This window comes from Protopterus annectens, chromosome 9.part0 (genome assembly GCF_019279795.1).
Source record: "Protopterus annectens isolate FY-2018-M chromosome 9.part0, PAN1.0, whole genome shotgun sequence".
Lineage (NCBI taxonomy): Eukaryota > Metazoa > Chordata > Ceratodontiformes > Protopteridae > Protopterus > Protopterus annectens.
This window is the reverse complement of record NC_056743.1, coordinates 821,049,772-821,067,620: the sequence shown is the minus strand read 5'-3', so window position 1 is coordinate 821,067,620 and position 17,849 is coordinate 821,049,772. Positions and strand designations below refer to the sequence as shown.

The 17,849-nt window shown below is 44.4% G+C and overlaps 1 long non-coding RNA gene across 1 annotated transcript; it reads left to right on the top strand.

The window, feature by feature from the left end:
- The first annotated feature begins 348 nt into the window (after nucleotides 1-348).
- LOC122810914 lies at nucleotides 349-2,819 on the top strand. The gene is made up of 2 exons (XR_006366148.1): nucleotides 349-410; nucleotides 2,692-2,819. It is a non-coding gene; the product is annotated as an uncharacterized LOC122810914 (long non-coding RNA).
- The last annotated feature ends 15,030 nt before the right edge of the window (nucleotides 2,820-17,849 follow it).

The following is a 17,849-nucleotide window of genomic DNA, read 5'->3' as shown; positions in this document are numbered from 1 at the left end:
ATATCTTGTGCTTTCAAGAGGCACCGACTCACTTTGAGAATTAAAAGTGGTCTCCTGTGTAACTAAAGCACAGCTTCCTTTCCTGCCTTCCACTCTTCTGGGAACAAAAGAACCTCAAACCTGAGCTCATATCTTGTGCTTTCAAGAGGCACCGACTCACTTTGAGAATTAAAAGTGGTCTCCTGTGTAACTAAAGCACAGCTTCCTTTCCTGCCTTCCACTCTTCTGGGAACAAAAGAACCTCAAACCTGAGCTCATATCTTGTGCTTTCAAGAGGCACCGACTCACTTTGAGAATTAAAAGTGGTCACAGCTCCTCCTGCCCCTTCTTCCTTCTGGGGAAAAAGAAACCTCAAACCTGAGCTCATATCTTGTGCTTTCAAGAGGCACCGACTCACTTTGAGAATTAAAGTATGCTACATTTTGTTGCTTGACCAGACTTACTGTTTTAGTGTATCTCGAGTTAAGCACCCCTCCTGTACTTCCAGCAGCCTACAAATTCCCCTATCCACATTAGATACCTCCACTTCATTTCTATCTCTATCTTCCTCAACTATCCTTGTGTGTTAGCATAACACACTCCTTCCCCCCTCCCCTTCAGTACTTAGCCCTCTACCATACTGTCTGTCCCTGTAACCATACATCTTGCCACCAGGTGGCGCCTCTACTACTGTTCTCCTCTACAACTGTTCTCCTGTGGATTCCCTTTCTCCCACCCTTATGCTTATCTTCTGCCTTCACTAACCTTTCTTACCTGTCCTCTAACTGTAGTGTCTTCCTGAACTGCTTCTTAACCTGACCTCTCATACTCCACCTATAATCCTCCATTCCAGCTCCTCTTTATTTCTATCTCTATACATTAAATAACTCACTGGTTCACTCACTTACCTGTCTGTTTTTCACTTTCTCTGATTGTTTCCTGCTGAACTCCTCTCTCTTGTGTCTCTCTTTTATAGCTTTGATACCCTCTTATAGCCTACTTATACTTTCATCCTTTTACAGTGTTCTCACTACCTCCTCTACCTATTACTGTACTCTCTGACCTCTTTGTGCACCTCGGCTGTGTCCAACTCTTGACTTTCATTCCATTACCCCACACTACCTATTAGTCTTTCTTATACCTATACATCTACCAACTTTCACCTCCACTATCCCAAACCTCATCCCACAATCCTGTAATGGGATATTCTCTAGCTTTCAAACTCCTCCCTATGGCTTTTTACTAGGGTCACTCCCCTATTCTCCCTACCCCTCATCTAACTATAACTTATAAATACAACCCCCTGCCCATTGTCGCCATCTTTTTTCCCTGGTATTGTTGGCTGTTGGATAACTGGAGATAAGGAGCCTATCCCGGGACTGTGAGTACTTGTATGCATATGCCTTTATTGATAATTGCTTCATTTTGTGTCATTTTACAGTTGTACAACTTGCATTTGTTTAAACTTTGAATGTTTGTTTTTAAAAAAAAGCTCATGTGAACGCTATTACCCATTTTCTATCACTATAACAAATGCATTTGAATTACTTGTGTATGAGAGTGTGTTTGTTTCGGATACCTCAGATTGTTAGCGTACACGGCCTGGCTTTAATGGATATATGCTACTGACATACTTTTAGTCTCGCCAAGGCCTCTGTTAGCTGCTAAAGGGAGCGACTTGAATGTTGTGTCTATAGGTACTTCGTTAACTGTTGAACTTGGTTATACTTTCCTGCATCGCATACAACCAGTTCTTACTGGCAAAAGATTCAGATACACTGGAATGTGTTACATTGTTTATTGTGGAATCTAGTTATATTTTGCTGCATCGTATTCAACTTGTTCCTGCTGGCTAAAGGTTATGTTAAACCTGAATCAGTTACATTTGTTTTTTGTCCTTAACCCATCCTTTACACTGTTGTAGCGGTGTGGCGTGCACGTGGACGTTCCTACCCTTGGCGTCATTTACCAGGTGTGTAGCGCTACTCAAAGGCCCATCCTAAACTGAAACACTAGCGCAGCTGTACAGCGTCGCTGAAGATTTAGTAGACTTGGGTCCGACTAGCGGGACCGCGAGGATCCACAGTGTCTATAATATCTCTGTAACAGCGCATTGACCTGCTCAATCGCTGTACCCCTAATGAAACTCCTGTTTTTTGTTACCAAACAGTATTAATTCTTTTACTGAAGACCCCAGATTACAGGCAGGTGTAAATTGAGCGTGGGGCAACTGAGGGCGCCATATTTTAGACCTGTGTAGAAGTGAGCGTGAGCGTGGAGGCAAGAAATTCCTACCCCAACACTATTTAAGTGAGTTTAACTCCTTAATCTTCTAGTCCCTGCTGATACTTAGTCTCTTTTCTCTGGAAAAGAACTTTTACTCATGGTTTACCATAGGATAGGGGATGCCAGATTCCACTAACGGCTAACAATTATGATAGCTCACTATTACAACGTGCATTGGTCTTGTACCATACTTGAATGTTATCCTGTTGCAATTGTTTCTTAATGCAAAAAGTTATACCTGGTATTTTACACTACTGTATGCTCTGAATCATCGTATTGTTTTCATTATTCAATGTTTAATGTTTTGTACCCAGTATTACAGTGTTAATGTTGTTTTTAAATAAGCTTTTCCACTGTTACTTTTTTCTCTGCCAGCTCATAAGCTCTATTCATTCACTATCTCTTTCCCCAATTACCTTTTAACAGAGTGGTCTCCTGTGTAACTAAAGCACAGCTTCCTTTCCTGCCTTCCACTCTTCTGGGAACAAAAGAACCTCAAACCTGAGCTCATATCTTGTGCTTTCAAGAGGCACCGACTCACTTTGAGAATTAAAGTATGCTACATTTTGTTGCTTGACCAGACTTACTGTTTTAGTGTATCTCGAGTTAAGCACCCCTCCTGTACTTCCAGCAGCCTACAAATTCCCCTATCCACATTAGATACCTCCACTTCATTTCTATCTCTATCTTCCTCAACTATCCTTGTGTGTTAGCATAACACACTCCTTCCCCCCTCCCCTTCAGTACTTAGCCCTCTACCATACTGTCTGTCCCTGTAACCATACATCTTGCCACCAGGTGGCGCCTACTACTGTTCTCCTCTACTACTGTTCTCCTGTGGATTCCCTTTCTCCCACCCTTATGCTTATCTTCTGCCTTCACTAACCTTTCTTACCTGTCCTCTAACTGTAGTGTCTTCCTGAACTGCTTCTTAACCTGACCTCTCATACTCCACCTATAATCCTCCATTCCAGCTCCTCTTTATTTCTATCTCTATACATTAAATAACTCACTGGTTCACTCACTTACCTGTCTGTTTTTCACTTTCTCTGATTGTTTCCTGCTGAACTCCTCTCTCTCTTGTGTCTACCGCTCCGTTAAGCCTCTTGGGCTCACTCTGCTCCCTCCCTGCCCCAAATCCACCCGCCCTACAACCTCTACATTTATCCCCACATAACCACACCCACCACATTCTGCAACCAATCAGAACATACTCTTCTCCGCCTACTCCATAGTCATCCCTCCCACTCACTCCCTCTCTACCTCTTAACTTTCCTATTTTATACGGTCTTTTACTCTTCTCAACATGTACAACACTCACCATCCTCTCCTACTACTAACTCTTCTAACTATTCTTTCCACCACCTACCTAATAACCTACTATGAACAACCATTAAATCCTAATGTTAACATTCCACATAGACACACCCAAACTACCCCCCCATCTACACTCACAACACATCTTAGTCTAACATATTGCAACACATATCTTGACTCTAAATATCACAGACTCTCACATATCAAATACCTTATTCTCAAACACACAAAATACTTGTACTTCTGTAAGCCTTCACAATTAAATCACCTCATTCATAATCTACAATTACTTGATGGGGACATCCACCCCAACCCAGGCCCAAACACTTCAACAACACCCCCTAACTCCCCACAAATCAAAAATACTCATACACCAGATGCTAAACCTACTAAATCTCTCTCAATAGCTCATCTTAACATCCGTAGCATTTGCAATAAACTTCCAGCTCTCCATGCCCTTCTAGAAGTCCAGCAATTTGACATTCTCTGTCTTACGAAACCTGGCTCAAACCCCTATAAAAGATAATGAAATCATTCCCCTGGCTATAACATCCTAAGACAGGACCGTCTTAATAAAAAGGTGGTGGGGTAGCCATTCTATTTAAAACTGGACTGGATGTGAAGAAATCAGCCCAAACCCTCCATATGACTCTAACGCTGAACTTCTTATTTCAAAAATCTCCCTTAACCCACACAAAACTATTAATATTATCTGCACCTATCTTCCACCAGGCAACAACCCCCCCTTATTAGAAAACCTACTTAACTGGTTTTCTACTAATCTTCCTCAAGAAACCATAGTCCTAGGTGACTTCAATATTGATTGGAATGCTTGCAATCAAGCTAATCCATCCACCCTTATCAACCTGCACGGATTCCACCAAACCATCAACTCTACAACCAGAACTAATAAGAGCAATAATAAAGATACCATACTCGACTGGATCCTTACAAATAGTCCCCAACAAAAGTATTCAACAGGTACCCTCCCAGATGACCTTAGTGACCACTCTCTCACATACATCATTAGGCACAAAACTCAGCTAAAACAACCTCCACTAATTTGACTATGTCATGGCAAAAAACACTTTGACCCTCAAGAGTTTCAAAATGACCTTACCCTGGTTAACTGGTCTCCTCTTAAAACTCTCCCTATCGTCGACGCTGTTAACCTCTTTAATAAAACCTTTCTTTCTATTCTAGACCAACATGCACCTATGCGATCTATCCGCATGAAATATAAAACAGCCCAATGGCTTACAACCAACACAAAACAGCTGATCCTTAATAGAAATAAGGCATGGTCTCAGTGGCGAACCTCCAAAGACCCCATTGACCACCTTAACTTCAAACAAAAGGAACATGACAAAGTCAGCTATCATTAAAGATAAAAGAACTTTTACTTCCGCCTACAGCAATCATCCCACCATCATCCACACAAATTTTGGAAATCTATTAACACACTTCTGTCCCCGTAAAGTTGAAACTCCAAATCCACTTGGCTCCTGCCCTGACTCTCCCTTACAAACAGCTAATGCTTTTAATAACTTCTTTACATCTACTATACTTAATCTGGCCAACCAACAAACCCTGACCCCACTTTATTAGGTAGCCCAAGCTACACTCCTCCACGTATGCAACTTAAACCCATACCTACCTCCTATATTCTGAATCTACTTCAAAAACTTAAAGCCTCTACCCTTCAGCTGACAAACTCCCAGCTGAATATCTCCAACTAGGTGCCAAAGCGTTGCCTACCCAATCTCTCTACTAATAAACAGAACCATAACCGAAAATACTATACCTTCCCTATGGAAAATCTCACATCATCCCCTCTTCAAAGGAGGACTCATTTGAATACTCTAACTAACCCTATAGCACTGCTATCTCCTATTGCAAAATAATGGAGAAATGCATCCACAAACAGTTACTTAATCACCTCCTTTCTAACAATCTCCTCGCTAACTGCCAACATGGCTTCCGCCCTTACCACAGTACTACCACAGCCTTAATATCCTTCACTGACTCCATTAATATTAACCGTAATAGCAATCTTCTCTCATCAGCATTCTTTGTAGACCTTTCTAAAGCCTTTGATATGGTGAATCACCAACTCCTTCTTCATCGCTTAAAATCACTCTCTTGACACCCCTGCCTTAACTTGGTTCACTTCCTACCTTCAAAACCGTAAACAGGCTGTTTTATGGAACAACAATCTCTCTGAACTTCTCCCCACCACCTTAGGGGTCCCTCAAGGCTCCATCTTAGGTCCTCTTTTATTTTCCATCTTCATTAATGACTTGTATCTTGCCACACCCCTAACTACTTGCATTCAGTATGCTGGCGACACCACCATCATTTGCTCTGCCACAAACCAAGCTGACCTTCACTACCTTACCCAAAAGACATTCACTACTATTGAGCAATGGTTCTCTAACCACTGTCTCCTCGTAAACCCTAAAAAAACTAAACTCCTCCTCTTCTCACCTACACACCTATCTCCCCCTATTAATTTCACAATTACTTCTAACAATGGCACCCTTATAACTCCTGACCAAACAACCAAACTATTGGGTATTACTATTGACAATCTACTAAAATTTGATTTTCACATTAACTCCAGCATTAAAGCAACTAATAGAAAACTAGGTTCTCTCTATAGAATCAGAACTTTCCTCACTACTGAAGCAAGAACTACCATAGCAAGAACACATCTCATCTCCACTTTATTATATGCTTCCCCCATTTATTCTAACCTATCCAAGCATAACATTAATAAGCTCACAACAGCCTACAACAACATTGCAAGGTTTGCCACTGCCTCTCCATATAAAACACATCACTGTCAGAACCTCTCTAAACTAGGATGGCTGGAATTACCCACCTAATTCAGTACTATCAGCTTACACTTGCCCACAAAGCCCTTTACCACCCTGAAAACATACCCATGCTCTCCACCCTTATAAAACCCTACAATAACTTAAAAGCCCTACGCTCTTCTAATAAACTACTGATTCAAACTTCTCGTTCTAAGAATACAGCAGGTGATTCCATATTTTCAAACTCAGTTGGTAAGATCTGGAACCAACTTCCTCCAGACCTTGCAGCCCACACTTCCATTACACTATTTAAGACTAAATTGAAACTCTTTCTTACTAAACACTGGCTTTGTTCTTGCATCAATCCCAGTTGATCTAGCTCCTCTATGACCTTCTATTCTCCTCCTTCAATCCATAGATTCTTCCAAATATATTTCTTCAATTTATTTTCTTTTCCTGTCAACTAAATAACAATACTTCTCTTATAACTCAAAACTTAATTCTTCTCTCCCTTCTCTTACCACTTCTGTACTTAAATAATTACCTTGTCTTTCTATCCCCTTCTTTATAAACTTCCTGAAATTGTTGCTACTGCCTTTCTTACTTGTGACTTATATGCATACTTGACTTATAACCATTGTGATATTTTTGTATGTACTGTTTTTGTGACCATGTAGTAGATAGCGGAGCTTTTCTCCTCGGGCCTCCACTGAAAATGGACTTGTATCCAGCTGGACTAGCCCGGTTAACAAATGTAAAATAAAATAAAATAAAATAAAATAAATAAATAAAATAGAGTACAGCTGCTCACCAGAGAGACAAAGGAACCTAGTAGGCAATGAACTGACTATTGTACCCGAACAGGCTTGGAACCTTGACAGAGCAGAATTTACAGAAGGACAATCTAATTGACTATGTGCCTCGCAAGGCTGTGCTATTCTCATGGGAAAACATTTAATAAGCATTACCTTAGCACCGTTGTAGGAATACAATATTGTGGACTATAGTGATGTAAATGCCCTGTGACTGACCACATCATTAAGGTGAGCAAAAGCTGATTGTAAACACAATACTCATACAGCTGTTCCTTGTATAGAGTCAGACAAAACTCTATACTTGTACTGCATAGTTATTTGCCTCCTGGTGCACACTATTAAAACGTTGTGAAACTGAGCTTCCTGTGATATTGACTGTCATTTTGAAAAGAGTAATGAGTGGTACAGTTTGATTTAAACAACGTAATTGACAGATGTGTATGTTCTAGCATGGGAATAGGTCAAGCCAAACACCACAATCACCATGTGTACCACATACAAACAGCCAGTAACACGCAGTAGTAATGCATGAAGGCATACACGACTGTGGGAATAGCACAGGACATATGGCACGTGCCAAGTGCAGATGCGTGACACAAAACCCCAGGATGGGGCTCCCTGCAAAGAGGAACATGTGCCAACCACACCTCCCACAGATGTACCGGCAATGAAAACACATGACAAACACACAGAAACACTACCGTCCAACCCACGACTGCAACGGAGGCTGGTCAAACACCACTATGAAGCATGCACAAACAGGGACATGTGTAACCGTTGCCTTAACACCCCCCCATAGGCCAAAGAAGAATAGAATGGACATATGCATGTAATGTTGTGAAGGATGTGTGGTAGTCATCAGTATCACAGTGGTAGGGACACAGATACACTGTAATCAACCGTGACGTATGTGCACTGTAGACAGCATACCTGCAGGTAATACAGAGGACAATCACGTGCCACAGAAATATACACATGAGAAAGAGGATAGGGGATAGACAAGTGTAAATGGGACAAACTATGAATATAGGTTCATAGGTCCATAGGTACAGGGTAGGCCATCTACCCAAGTTCAGCCATAACCCTACACCATAGTTAGGATTCCTTTGCCAACCTTCCTGTCCGGAGATAAAATGCTTATGATATTGCTGTACCTCTGTCAAGCAGTGATAATGATGTAATCCCTGGCCTATATCTGCAATCCCCCATCCAACGGACAACATACCCCCGAACAAGGCTAGCAAGGATCTCTGCCTCACATGTACTGTGATGTAGATCCACAGCATTGTGAGTGTCCAGGTGACGTATGTGTCACTCCAACACATCCTATTAATGACCGCGTCAAGGTTCATGTCACCTGCCCTCGTGGTTCCGAGGGATGCACATACAGTAGGTGAAGCATAGACATGACATATGGGTCGACATGGCCTCGTATGTCAGGCACAGGTCAACACTGAACAACAGGTATGTGACTGAATGGGGCAGGGGTCCTACAAGTGGGGCAGCATTACACAAATCCATGACAGCCTGCATCTGTATGACAATTAACCTATGAGGCCTTCCCAGCTGCTGTAGGTGTCGGGTCAGATACCCTCCAAATGGGGCAATGTAGTCAATCATAGGTGTAACACGTAATGAGTACAAGGAAACAATGACCTACCCTGATCTAGATGTGAATCCCTGCACGAACAGGTGGGCAATGTAGAAGTCCCACCGAATCATGATAGCAACGTGTGTGTTGAACGAATGGTGACCAACAACCTCTGTCCCCTGATCCCTGGTAATCACCCCTGCGCTCAGTGGACTGCCACCCATATGCTGGACAGGGGTGACCTAGTACTCCTCGACAGGTATGATGTTGCATTACCTTGCATTTAGCTGTAGGCCATGTCCCTGACAGCAGATATGCATATCTGGGAGGCCCCTTTGAAGGATATCCGTGTCAGATGTCCGTCCCACTATGGCACCCGTTTCGCAGTCATCTACAAACAATGTCGCCCATAACACCCGTGTGTGTGCCTGTACTGTGGAAATGTAGATGTATAAGAGGAGTGGACCCAGGGAAGAGCCCCGTGGGACACCGCCTGTGACAGGCAGTAGGTCTGACATGCTGCCAGCAACTATGACCGCATGGGCCATGTCACATAGCCAGTTTACAACCCATCCTGTGATGTACGTGTTCACATCCAAGCCGATGGGTTTATCAATGATACCTGAGGGGGGTAATGTGTTGAAGGCCTTTGCCAGGTCGAGGTAGGCTGTATGGACTGCAAGACCCCCATCAATGGCCTCGGTGACTGTCCCGAAAACGTCAACCATGCTTTAAATGCATGAACCGCCCCTGACCAAGCCAAACCGTGTTGGATGCAAAGTATGCAGGTCCCCTATGCCTTCATCTACGAGCCGTAGTATGATCCCTTCCCATGTCTTTGCAGATAGGTCTCCTCATGGTAATGGGACAGTAATAACCAGGGTCAGTGGAGGCATTGGCCCTGTGACGTGGGACTACAGTCGCCGTGCGACACAACCCGGGTATGTTACCCGAGGTGAGGCTACAAAGAAACAGCTGTCCTAACTGTGGGTCTAATTCCTCAATGAGATCGTGGAGTACACAGTCGGGTCACCAGCTGGTCTCATGGATGCTATGTTCACTACCCTGGAGAGAGCATGTCCCACCCGTGCGTCACAGAACATTTGGGGACCACAAACCGCTGGGACAGACATCTCTTCATGTGGGGGGGAGGGTGTGGAGATGTCCTCACCGAACTTGTCAGCCCGTATTTTGGCAATGTGTGTATGTTGAGTAAACTCCACATCATCCTGAACCCAGTAAGAGCATATGTGGGAGTGACCTCCCAGGTGTCCAGCATAGCAAATGAAGGCTGTATGATTGTCAGCCAGGTCCATGTAGATATATCTGTGGAACGTGCCCCGGACCATGTCATGACAGCCTGTAGCTGTACACATGTAATGACCAAGGGTGTCATACCTCACAAGGTGTCTGCTCCGCCTTGTAGTAGCCACCTCCTCTCGTTGTACAGCTTGTGTATGGCTGGGGTACACCACACTGGATGCTTGGCATTGGTACAATGAACCACAGTTGGGTAAGGGAATGCCTGATCCATGCAGTCCTGTAGGTACCGGTAGACGGCATATGTAAGTGATGCAGTGGCTGCAGTACTGTTGACCACTGGCTCAGGGTCCTTAAAGGAGACCACAGTAGTGTTCAGAATTGTGAATTCTGCCTTTGAGCAAGCCATGTGTATGGTAACCGGCAACACCCACAGCAACGGATGTCAATAGCAGAAGCCATTGTCCAAATAACATAGATTAGCTTCGGCATGACAATATGTATTATCATACATGTAGTGACACGTGTCTGCTAATTACACTTGCAAATGGCCGGTAAGACCGGGCTAAAGTTCCCATGATTTACCTAGTCTGGAGGTGTTGTTCCGACAATAAAGTGGCGATACTTCCCAACCGGGACCTCTGGGGATTAATTAAAGCGGTTGTTAACCTGCAACATTGGATGTACACCATTTGGTTCTGGTCTCGGAAAACATGGTTTCCGTAGCACTACACACTATGGGTAGTCAAGCAGACATCCACGATTGGTGAACACACAGCAGCAGTCAAACCCACTGGCCACACGGACACAGTCCGACAAGCTCTACACTTTACATATGCACATTGGTGTCCATTGTAGGACCCAAAAATTTTCCTGTACGGAATGCGTGCCAGCCTCCATCATCACCCACGTGAACTGATTGTCATGACCACGTCACAGCTACACATATGCACCGCAAGCGTGTTCAATGTTGATGATAGCTGTCCATGAAATGCAGCACATATGCACAGAAATCCCCAGGGTACCGAGTCCATAGAAGTGCGTCCACATCACAGTCCCGCACACATGAAGGATGTGTAATGGGTAGTGTCGACTGTTGCAGTCAAGGGATCCTGGGTATGTAGAAACAGGGCTCGGTGTTGTTTTGCAGGTAATCCTTTGTCCTGCCCCATGGGAGGGATGTGTGCGTAGCACCTGCCTTACTCCCCACTAATAATGCAAAGCATCCACCGGAGAATGCTAAATGCAGGTGTGAAATGTGTACAGCTCTATACCAGTGTCCAGTAGGCAATTCTCATGGATGGACAAGCGTACGACCAAGATGGCACCCACAACTGCAAACCCGGGGGAATTACAAAGCCGCGGTAAGGCATAACACAGGGAATATACATAGGGACTACAGTTGACATTCCCCATACAAAGTTGGACCGCCGTGCAAACACCGGCGTACACAGCACTCAATCTGCCAGCAACAAAATGGGGAGCACTCGCTACCATACAGCGGAACAGATGGGCGACCTGTGGAACACATACTAATGGCACACCCACAACGTCAACTAGGATATGTAAACTATGGCGTTCCCACCTATGAAGAAAACATGCTTCAATGAATACATAGGGGATCAACATGTTCCGGTGGTGTTATGTTGAAAATACAGTGACGGATATGTCCTATTGGGACGTCTGAGGTTTATTTGAAGCAGTTGCTAACCTGCATCTTTGGATGTACACCATTTGTTCACAGTTCTAAAACACCTGGTTTACGTAGCACCACGTAGAATGGGTAGTCAAACAGACATCCGCGATTGGGGAACATACAGCAGCAGTCAAAAGCACTGGCCAGTTGGACACAGTCCAGCAACATCTAACTTTACATATGCACATTGGTGTCCATTGAAGGACCCAAAAATACCTTCTCACAGAACCCACTCCATCCGTCTCCGAACAACAGACGATGCTATAGCCATGACTACGGCACAGTTAGACATATGCACCACCAGCGTGTTTAAGTTTGATGACAAGTGTCCATGAAATGCAGGACATATGAACAGAAATACCCAGATCGACGTGTCCATACGTAATGCGTCCACATCCCAGTCCCGCACGCATGAAGGATGTGTAATGGGTACTGTCGAGGGTTGCAGTCATGGGATTTTGGGTATGCAGAAATGGGGCTCTGTGTTGTCTGGCAGATAATCCGTTGTCCCGCCCCGTGGGAGGGATGTTGGCGTAGTACCTGCCTTACTCCCTACTAATAATGCAAAGCATCCACCGGAGAATGCTATATGCAGGTGTGAAATGTGTACAGCCCTATACCAGTGTCCAGTAGGCAATTCACATGGATGGACAAAGTGCGAACAAGATGGCACCCATAACTGCAAACCCGGTGGAATTACACTGCCGCAGTAAGGCATTACACAGGTAATACACATAGGGAGTACACTTGACATTCCCCATACAAAAAACACAGAGAACCAGCTGAGAAAGTCCAAAGCAAAAATGAGGTACTGTAGAAACGGTCAGTGACCACTCAGAGCCCACCAGGAATTAAATGCAGTCACCATAGTTTATTGAAGCACTTTTCGTCTGCTTCATAAGCAGACTTCTTCAGAATACATACAATGCAGTTCAACTTACTACATTTAAAACCCTTAATTGGTCAGTAAATTAGATGTGCTAAGTATTAATTAAATGCCTTAAAGGCGAACAAGCTAAACACTTTACTCGGGTTACAGATTCCACACAGTGAGTAAATCAGACATTGCTTCAAAATGTATATTCTTCATAGAAAAATAAAAATATATGTATAAATATGAAAGAAGAACCAACATACTGTTTTCCAAATGTCTGAGTGTATAAGCTACATATATATGTTCTAGGGATTGTGCCAATATATTAAAAGAACTAGAGAAACCTAGTAATATAAATGAACCATAATATATAGAGATAAACCTTATGATTATGACTAATGTAAAATATATCAATGAAATGTAAAGATTCAAAATGTGGTAAAGTAATATTTATTTAGACGGTTAGTTAAATAAATCAATTCAGACATCCTTGTCAAAATACTAAAACAAGGCCAGCGAGGTGCTCTGCCTCACATGTACTGGGATGTTGTTCCACAGTATAGTGAGTGTCTGGGTGATGAATCTGTCCCACCAGCACATTCTATTAATGACAGTGTCAAGGTGTACGTCACCTGCCCTTGTGGTTCTGAGGGATCTAGATTCTTTAGGTGAAGCATAGTCATCAAATCCAGGTTCGACATGGCCTTGTATGCCAGGCACAGGTCACCTCTGGGCAAGTGGTATGCGACTGAATAGAGCTGGAATCCTTTCAGTCGGTCAGCATAACACATATTCCTGAGACCCTGCATCCGTTTGTCTATGAACTGTCGGGGCCTTTCCAGCTGCTGCAGGTGTCGGGTCAGATACATTCTGAACGGGGCATTGTACTCAATCATAGGTCTAATGAGTGATGAGTACAAGGGGACATTGACCTCCCCTGATCTAGATGTGAATCCCTTCATGATCAGGTGGGCAACGTAGAAGGTCTACCTAACTACGTTAGCAACGTGTGTGTCGAACGAACGGTTACCGACAACCCGGGTCCCCAGATCCCTGGTAACTCCCTCTGTGCTCAGTGGATTGCCACCTATATGGTAGCTAGGGGTAACCTTGTTCTTCCCGAAGGGTATGACTATGCATTTCCCGGCATTTAGCTGTAGGCCATGTCTCTGGCACCAGTTATCCATATCTGTGAGGCCCTTCTGAAGGATATCTGTGTCAGATGTGTGTCCGACTATGGCACCCAGTTTGCAGTCATCTGCAAACATTGTCAGGCATAACCATCCCTGTGTTTGGTTGTACTTTGGAAATGTAGATGCCGAAAAATAGTGGACCCAGGACTGAGCCCCGTGGGACAACACCTGTGACCGGCTGTGAGTATGACATGGCGCCAGCAACTATGACCATGTGGGTTCTGTCACTTAGCCAGTTTGCAACCCATCTGGCGATGTATGTATTTACATTCAAGCTGACAGGTTTATCAATGATACCTAAGAGGGGTATTGTGTCGAAGGCCTTTGCCAGGTCGAGGTAGGCTGTATGGACTGCTTTACCCTCATCAATGGCCTTGGTGACTGATCCTAAAAAGTCAGACACATTTAAAAGGCATGATCTGCATTTGACCAAGCCAAACTGGGTTGGATCCAAAGTATGCAAGTCCCCTATGTCTTTATGTATGAGTTCCATTATGATCCTTCTCCATGGCTTTGCAGATAAGGCTTGTCAAGCTAATGGGATGGTAATTACCAGGGTCAGTGGAGGCACCATCCTTGTGAAGTGTGACTACAGTTGCCTTGTGCCACTACTTGGAGTGCGTATCCTGAGGTGAGGCTAAGATTAAACAGCTGTCCTAACCGTGGGTTTAATTCCCCATTGAGTTCATGGAGTACACAGCTGGGACACCATCTGGTCCCATGGATGCTGTGTTTACTGCCTTGGAGAGAGCATTTCCCACCTGTGCGTTACAGATGTTCCAGGATCTACAATCCTCTGGTATAGATATCTCTCCATGTGGGGGGGAGGGGGGGGAGAAGTTAGCACCGAACCTGTCAGCCAGTATGTTGGCAATGTGTGTAGGTTCAGTCATCCTCACATCATTCTGAACCCACTCTGAGCATATCTGGGAGTGTCCTCCCAGGTGTCCAACATAGCTAAAGAAGGCCTCATGATTGTCTGTCGAGTCCTTGTTGATTTCTCTGTTAAATGTCCCCTGGATGATTTCATGACAGCTTGTAGTTCTTCACATACAATGAGCAAGGGTGTCTTACCTTACAAGGATTCCACTCTATCTTGTAGTAGCTACCTCCTGTCGTTGTAGAGCTTGTTCATGGCTGGGGTCCACCACACTGGATGCTTGGCTTTGGTACAAAGAGTCTCAGTTTTGTATGGGATTGCCTGATCCATGCAGTCCTGTAGGTGCTGGTGGAAGGCATATGTACGTGATTCAGCGGTTTGAGTAATGTTTACCACTGGCTCAGGGACCTTAAAGGAGACCACAGTAGTGTTCAGAAGTGTGAATTCGGCTTCTGAGAAAGGCATATGTATGGTAACCGGCACCACCCACAGCATTGTATGCCAATAGCAGAAGCTATTGTAGGTTGTCCAAACACACGTGTCCGTACACATGGAACATCATAGCAATAAACCACGCCCGGATGTGGGTAATGCTAGATATACTCACGGCAGACATGGTGCGTTCCCGAGTCCGACGCCCGAGGGACCACACACATAGCCGGCCTTAGGCATAGGCCAACTAGGCAGCCGCCTAGGGCGCCGCTCTACTCGGGGCACCTTTCCAGCCTTTATATTGTGTAGGTAGACCAGGACGGGGGTAGTGGGTGATGTGGCGGTGGCATCATGGAGTCCTTCTGCCTAGGGCACCACTTGACCTAAGGCCACTCTTGCCGTGGGTAAATACAGCAGTACCCACACCCAGACGCGGGTCATTGCTAGTATGACATATCATCTATGGAAAGAAACCATATATTCCCAGACATAATGGCACAGCATAATGCCTGTCCACCGCCCAAACGCAGACATACGGCACCCGCGGCGGTGCGGACGTACTGCGCGAGATGTCCGTTACCAATGTCGACACTGTCTCGCTCTGTGAAACAAAGTCAACATAGCGATTCAATACTAAACAGCGACGGAGAGCCCGATGTCCCCGTTGCTGAGCTGTTCAACCTGTTCCGCCATGTTAAATGTGTGTAGCAGAGCAGGACTGGCCCAAACTAAGCAACGGACATGTCCGTGGCTCAGTGAAAGCCGTCACGCAATGTTAAACCCATGTAATATAGCGAGACAGGTTATGAATACCGAGGGTTAGTAATGGAAATAGGTCCGTTCGACCAGACCGTGTGCAATTACTATAACAAGATCTACAACGGGTACACCGGCCAATCAGCGCACATGGTTAGGAATAATGGGGGGGGGGCATGGTATCATAGACACGGACAAACCGTGCCCATGTGACTCATCTAACATTCGTACACGGTCAGGGCAGTTCCGTACACTGGGCGGACAAGACCAAACCAAAGCACCACAGGAACACCCTGACAATCGAAGGCCTGTATGCGTAGGGGATATAAGCCCCTGTGATCTGAACATCCCTGCAGTCACATCCTGGGCCATGAGTGGGAGGGAATAAGGAATGTTTAACATGTAGTACCGCACCTTTCCCAGCAGGAGAATGGATGCCAGTGACGTGCGTGAGTGCGGGGGGGGCGGGGGATATGTAAATGTAGCTAAGTACCATGGGTATGCATATTAATGACACCGAACAGCTAACGTGTAGTGGTCACAGTAACCGGCAAACGTGAATGCAGTCCCGTTTGAATTACGACTATAGAACATATAAATGTGAATGTGTACGTAATGCGTCCATGCTGCAAAGACTGTTACATGTATAAAGGTGTACGTGCGTTCTGCACATGTCCGTCAACTGGATCAGAGATATGTTACCGGAATAGTCACAACTAACACAGACCACGTAACCACACAGACCCAGTAAAAATATGTAGACAGAATACGGATATGCATGTGTGCCTGCGCGTAACCCACAATTAGGGAATGCAAGTGCACGTGTGCGTGTGTGATCCCCTCAAAGCAGGGCAGGTTAAGGATGTGTCCTCCACGTCAACCAGACATGTCTCATAAATGTCAGCCTCTGAAAGTATGGAATCGGGCAATGCCATGTAAAGTACCATTAGAAATAGTGAGAAACACACGCTATGTGATGAGACAAACATAGAATGTGGATATAATAACGTATGTGTTAGTAGTATGGATTGATGACGGTTATGCATCAGTAACCCGAACCACTTGTCAGAAGGTGCCCCGTGCAATTCGTTCAGTTGGCTCACACTTGTTGACCGGGCTAGGCTAGATGGATATATGTCCAGTGTCAGCCGAGGCCCGTGGAGAAATGCTCCACACACAATAATAGCACAACATACCAAAGTACTCATATATGTAACCAAAAAAGAACAACAATAGAAAGTGTCCTGAAAGGACTGGTCACACACAGATCCCAGACGACAGACAGATATATGGCCGGTGGAAGCACTTCACATTTATGGGATCAGGTCCCTAAAGAAGCAAGAAGGTCACACATGACACGCCAGCGAATTGCCAGATAGACACTGGTCAATGTAACACACAGCCAGATTAAGGGCCAACCAGCCGTACACCATGCCAGAACCTGTACAGTGGAAAGGTATGGCATGGTAATTGATGTGTGTACACAGGTAATCCACAGACAGTAACAAAGAAAGGTATGAAACGAGGGGTTCACATGTATATATCTACACACATCAGTCCAACGGCCCGTATATATGATGCATGGACATAGATTTGTCACTTGAAAACAAGATTTAAACAACTACAGTATATTCCATTTCACATTGATATAGTTATAATACAGTCATATTCACATGTAACATTGTGACTCTTATTTACATTCATATTTATACAAAATATGCTTTAATTGTACTTATTGATTCCATGCTTTGGAATCGTAATGCAACAGTTATACACATTGATATACAATATCATGATCGACACACTACATTCTAAGGTTTACTCTCAACAATTATCAACTATGTGTCAACAGACTGATTGTATTGACCAATATTGTAGTTATATGAACACATTGTTGTTGTATTATTGTTTCCATTAAGTAATGTATGCAACACTGATTTGTATATGTCAC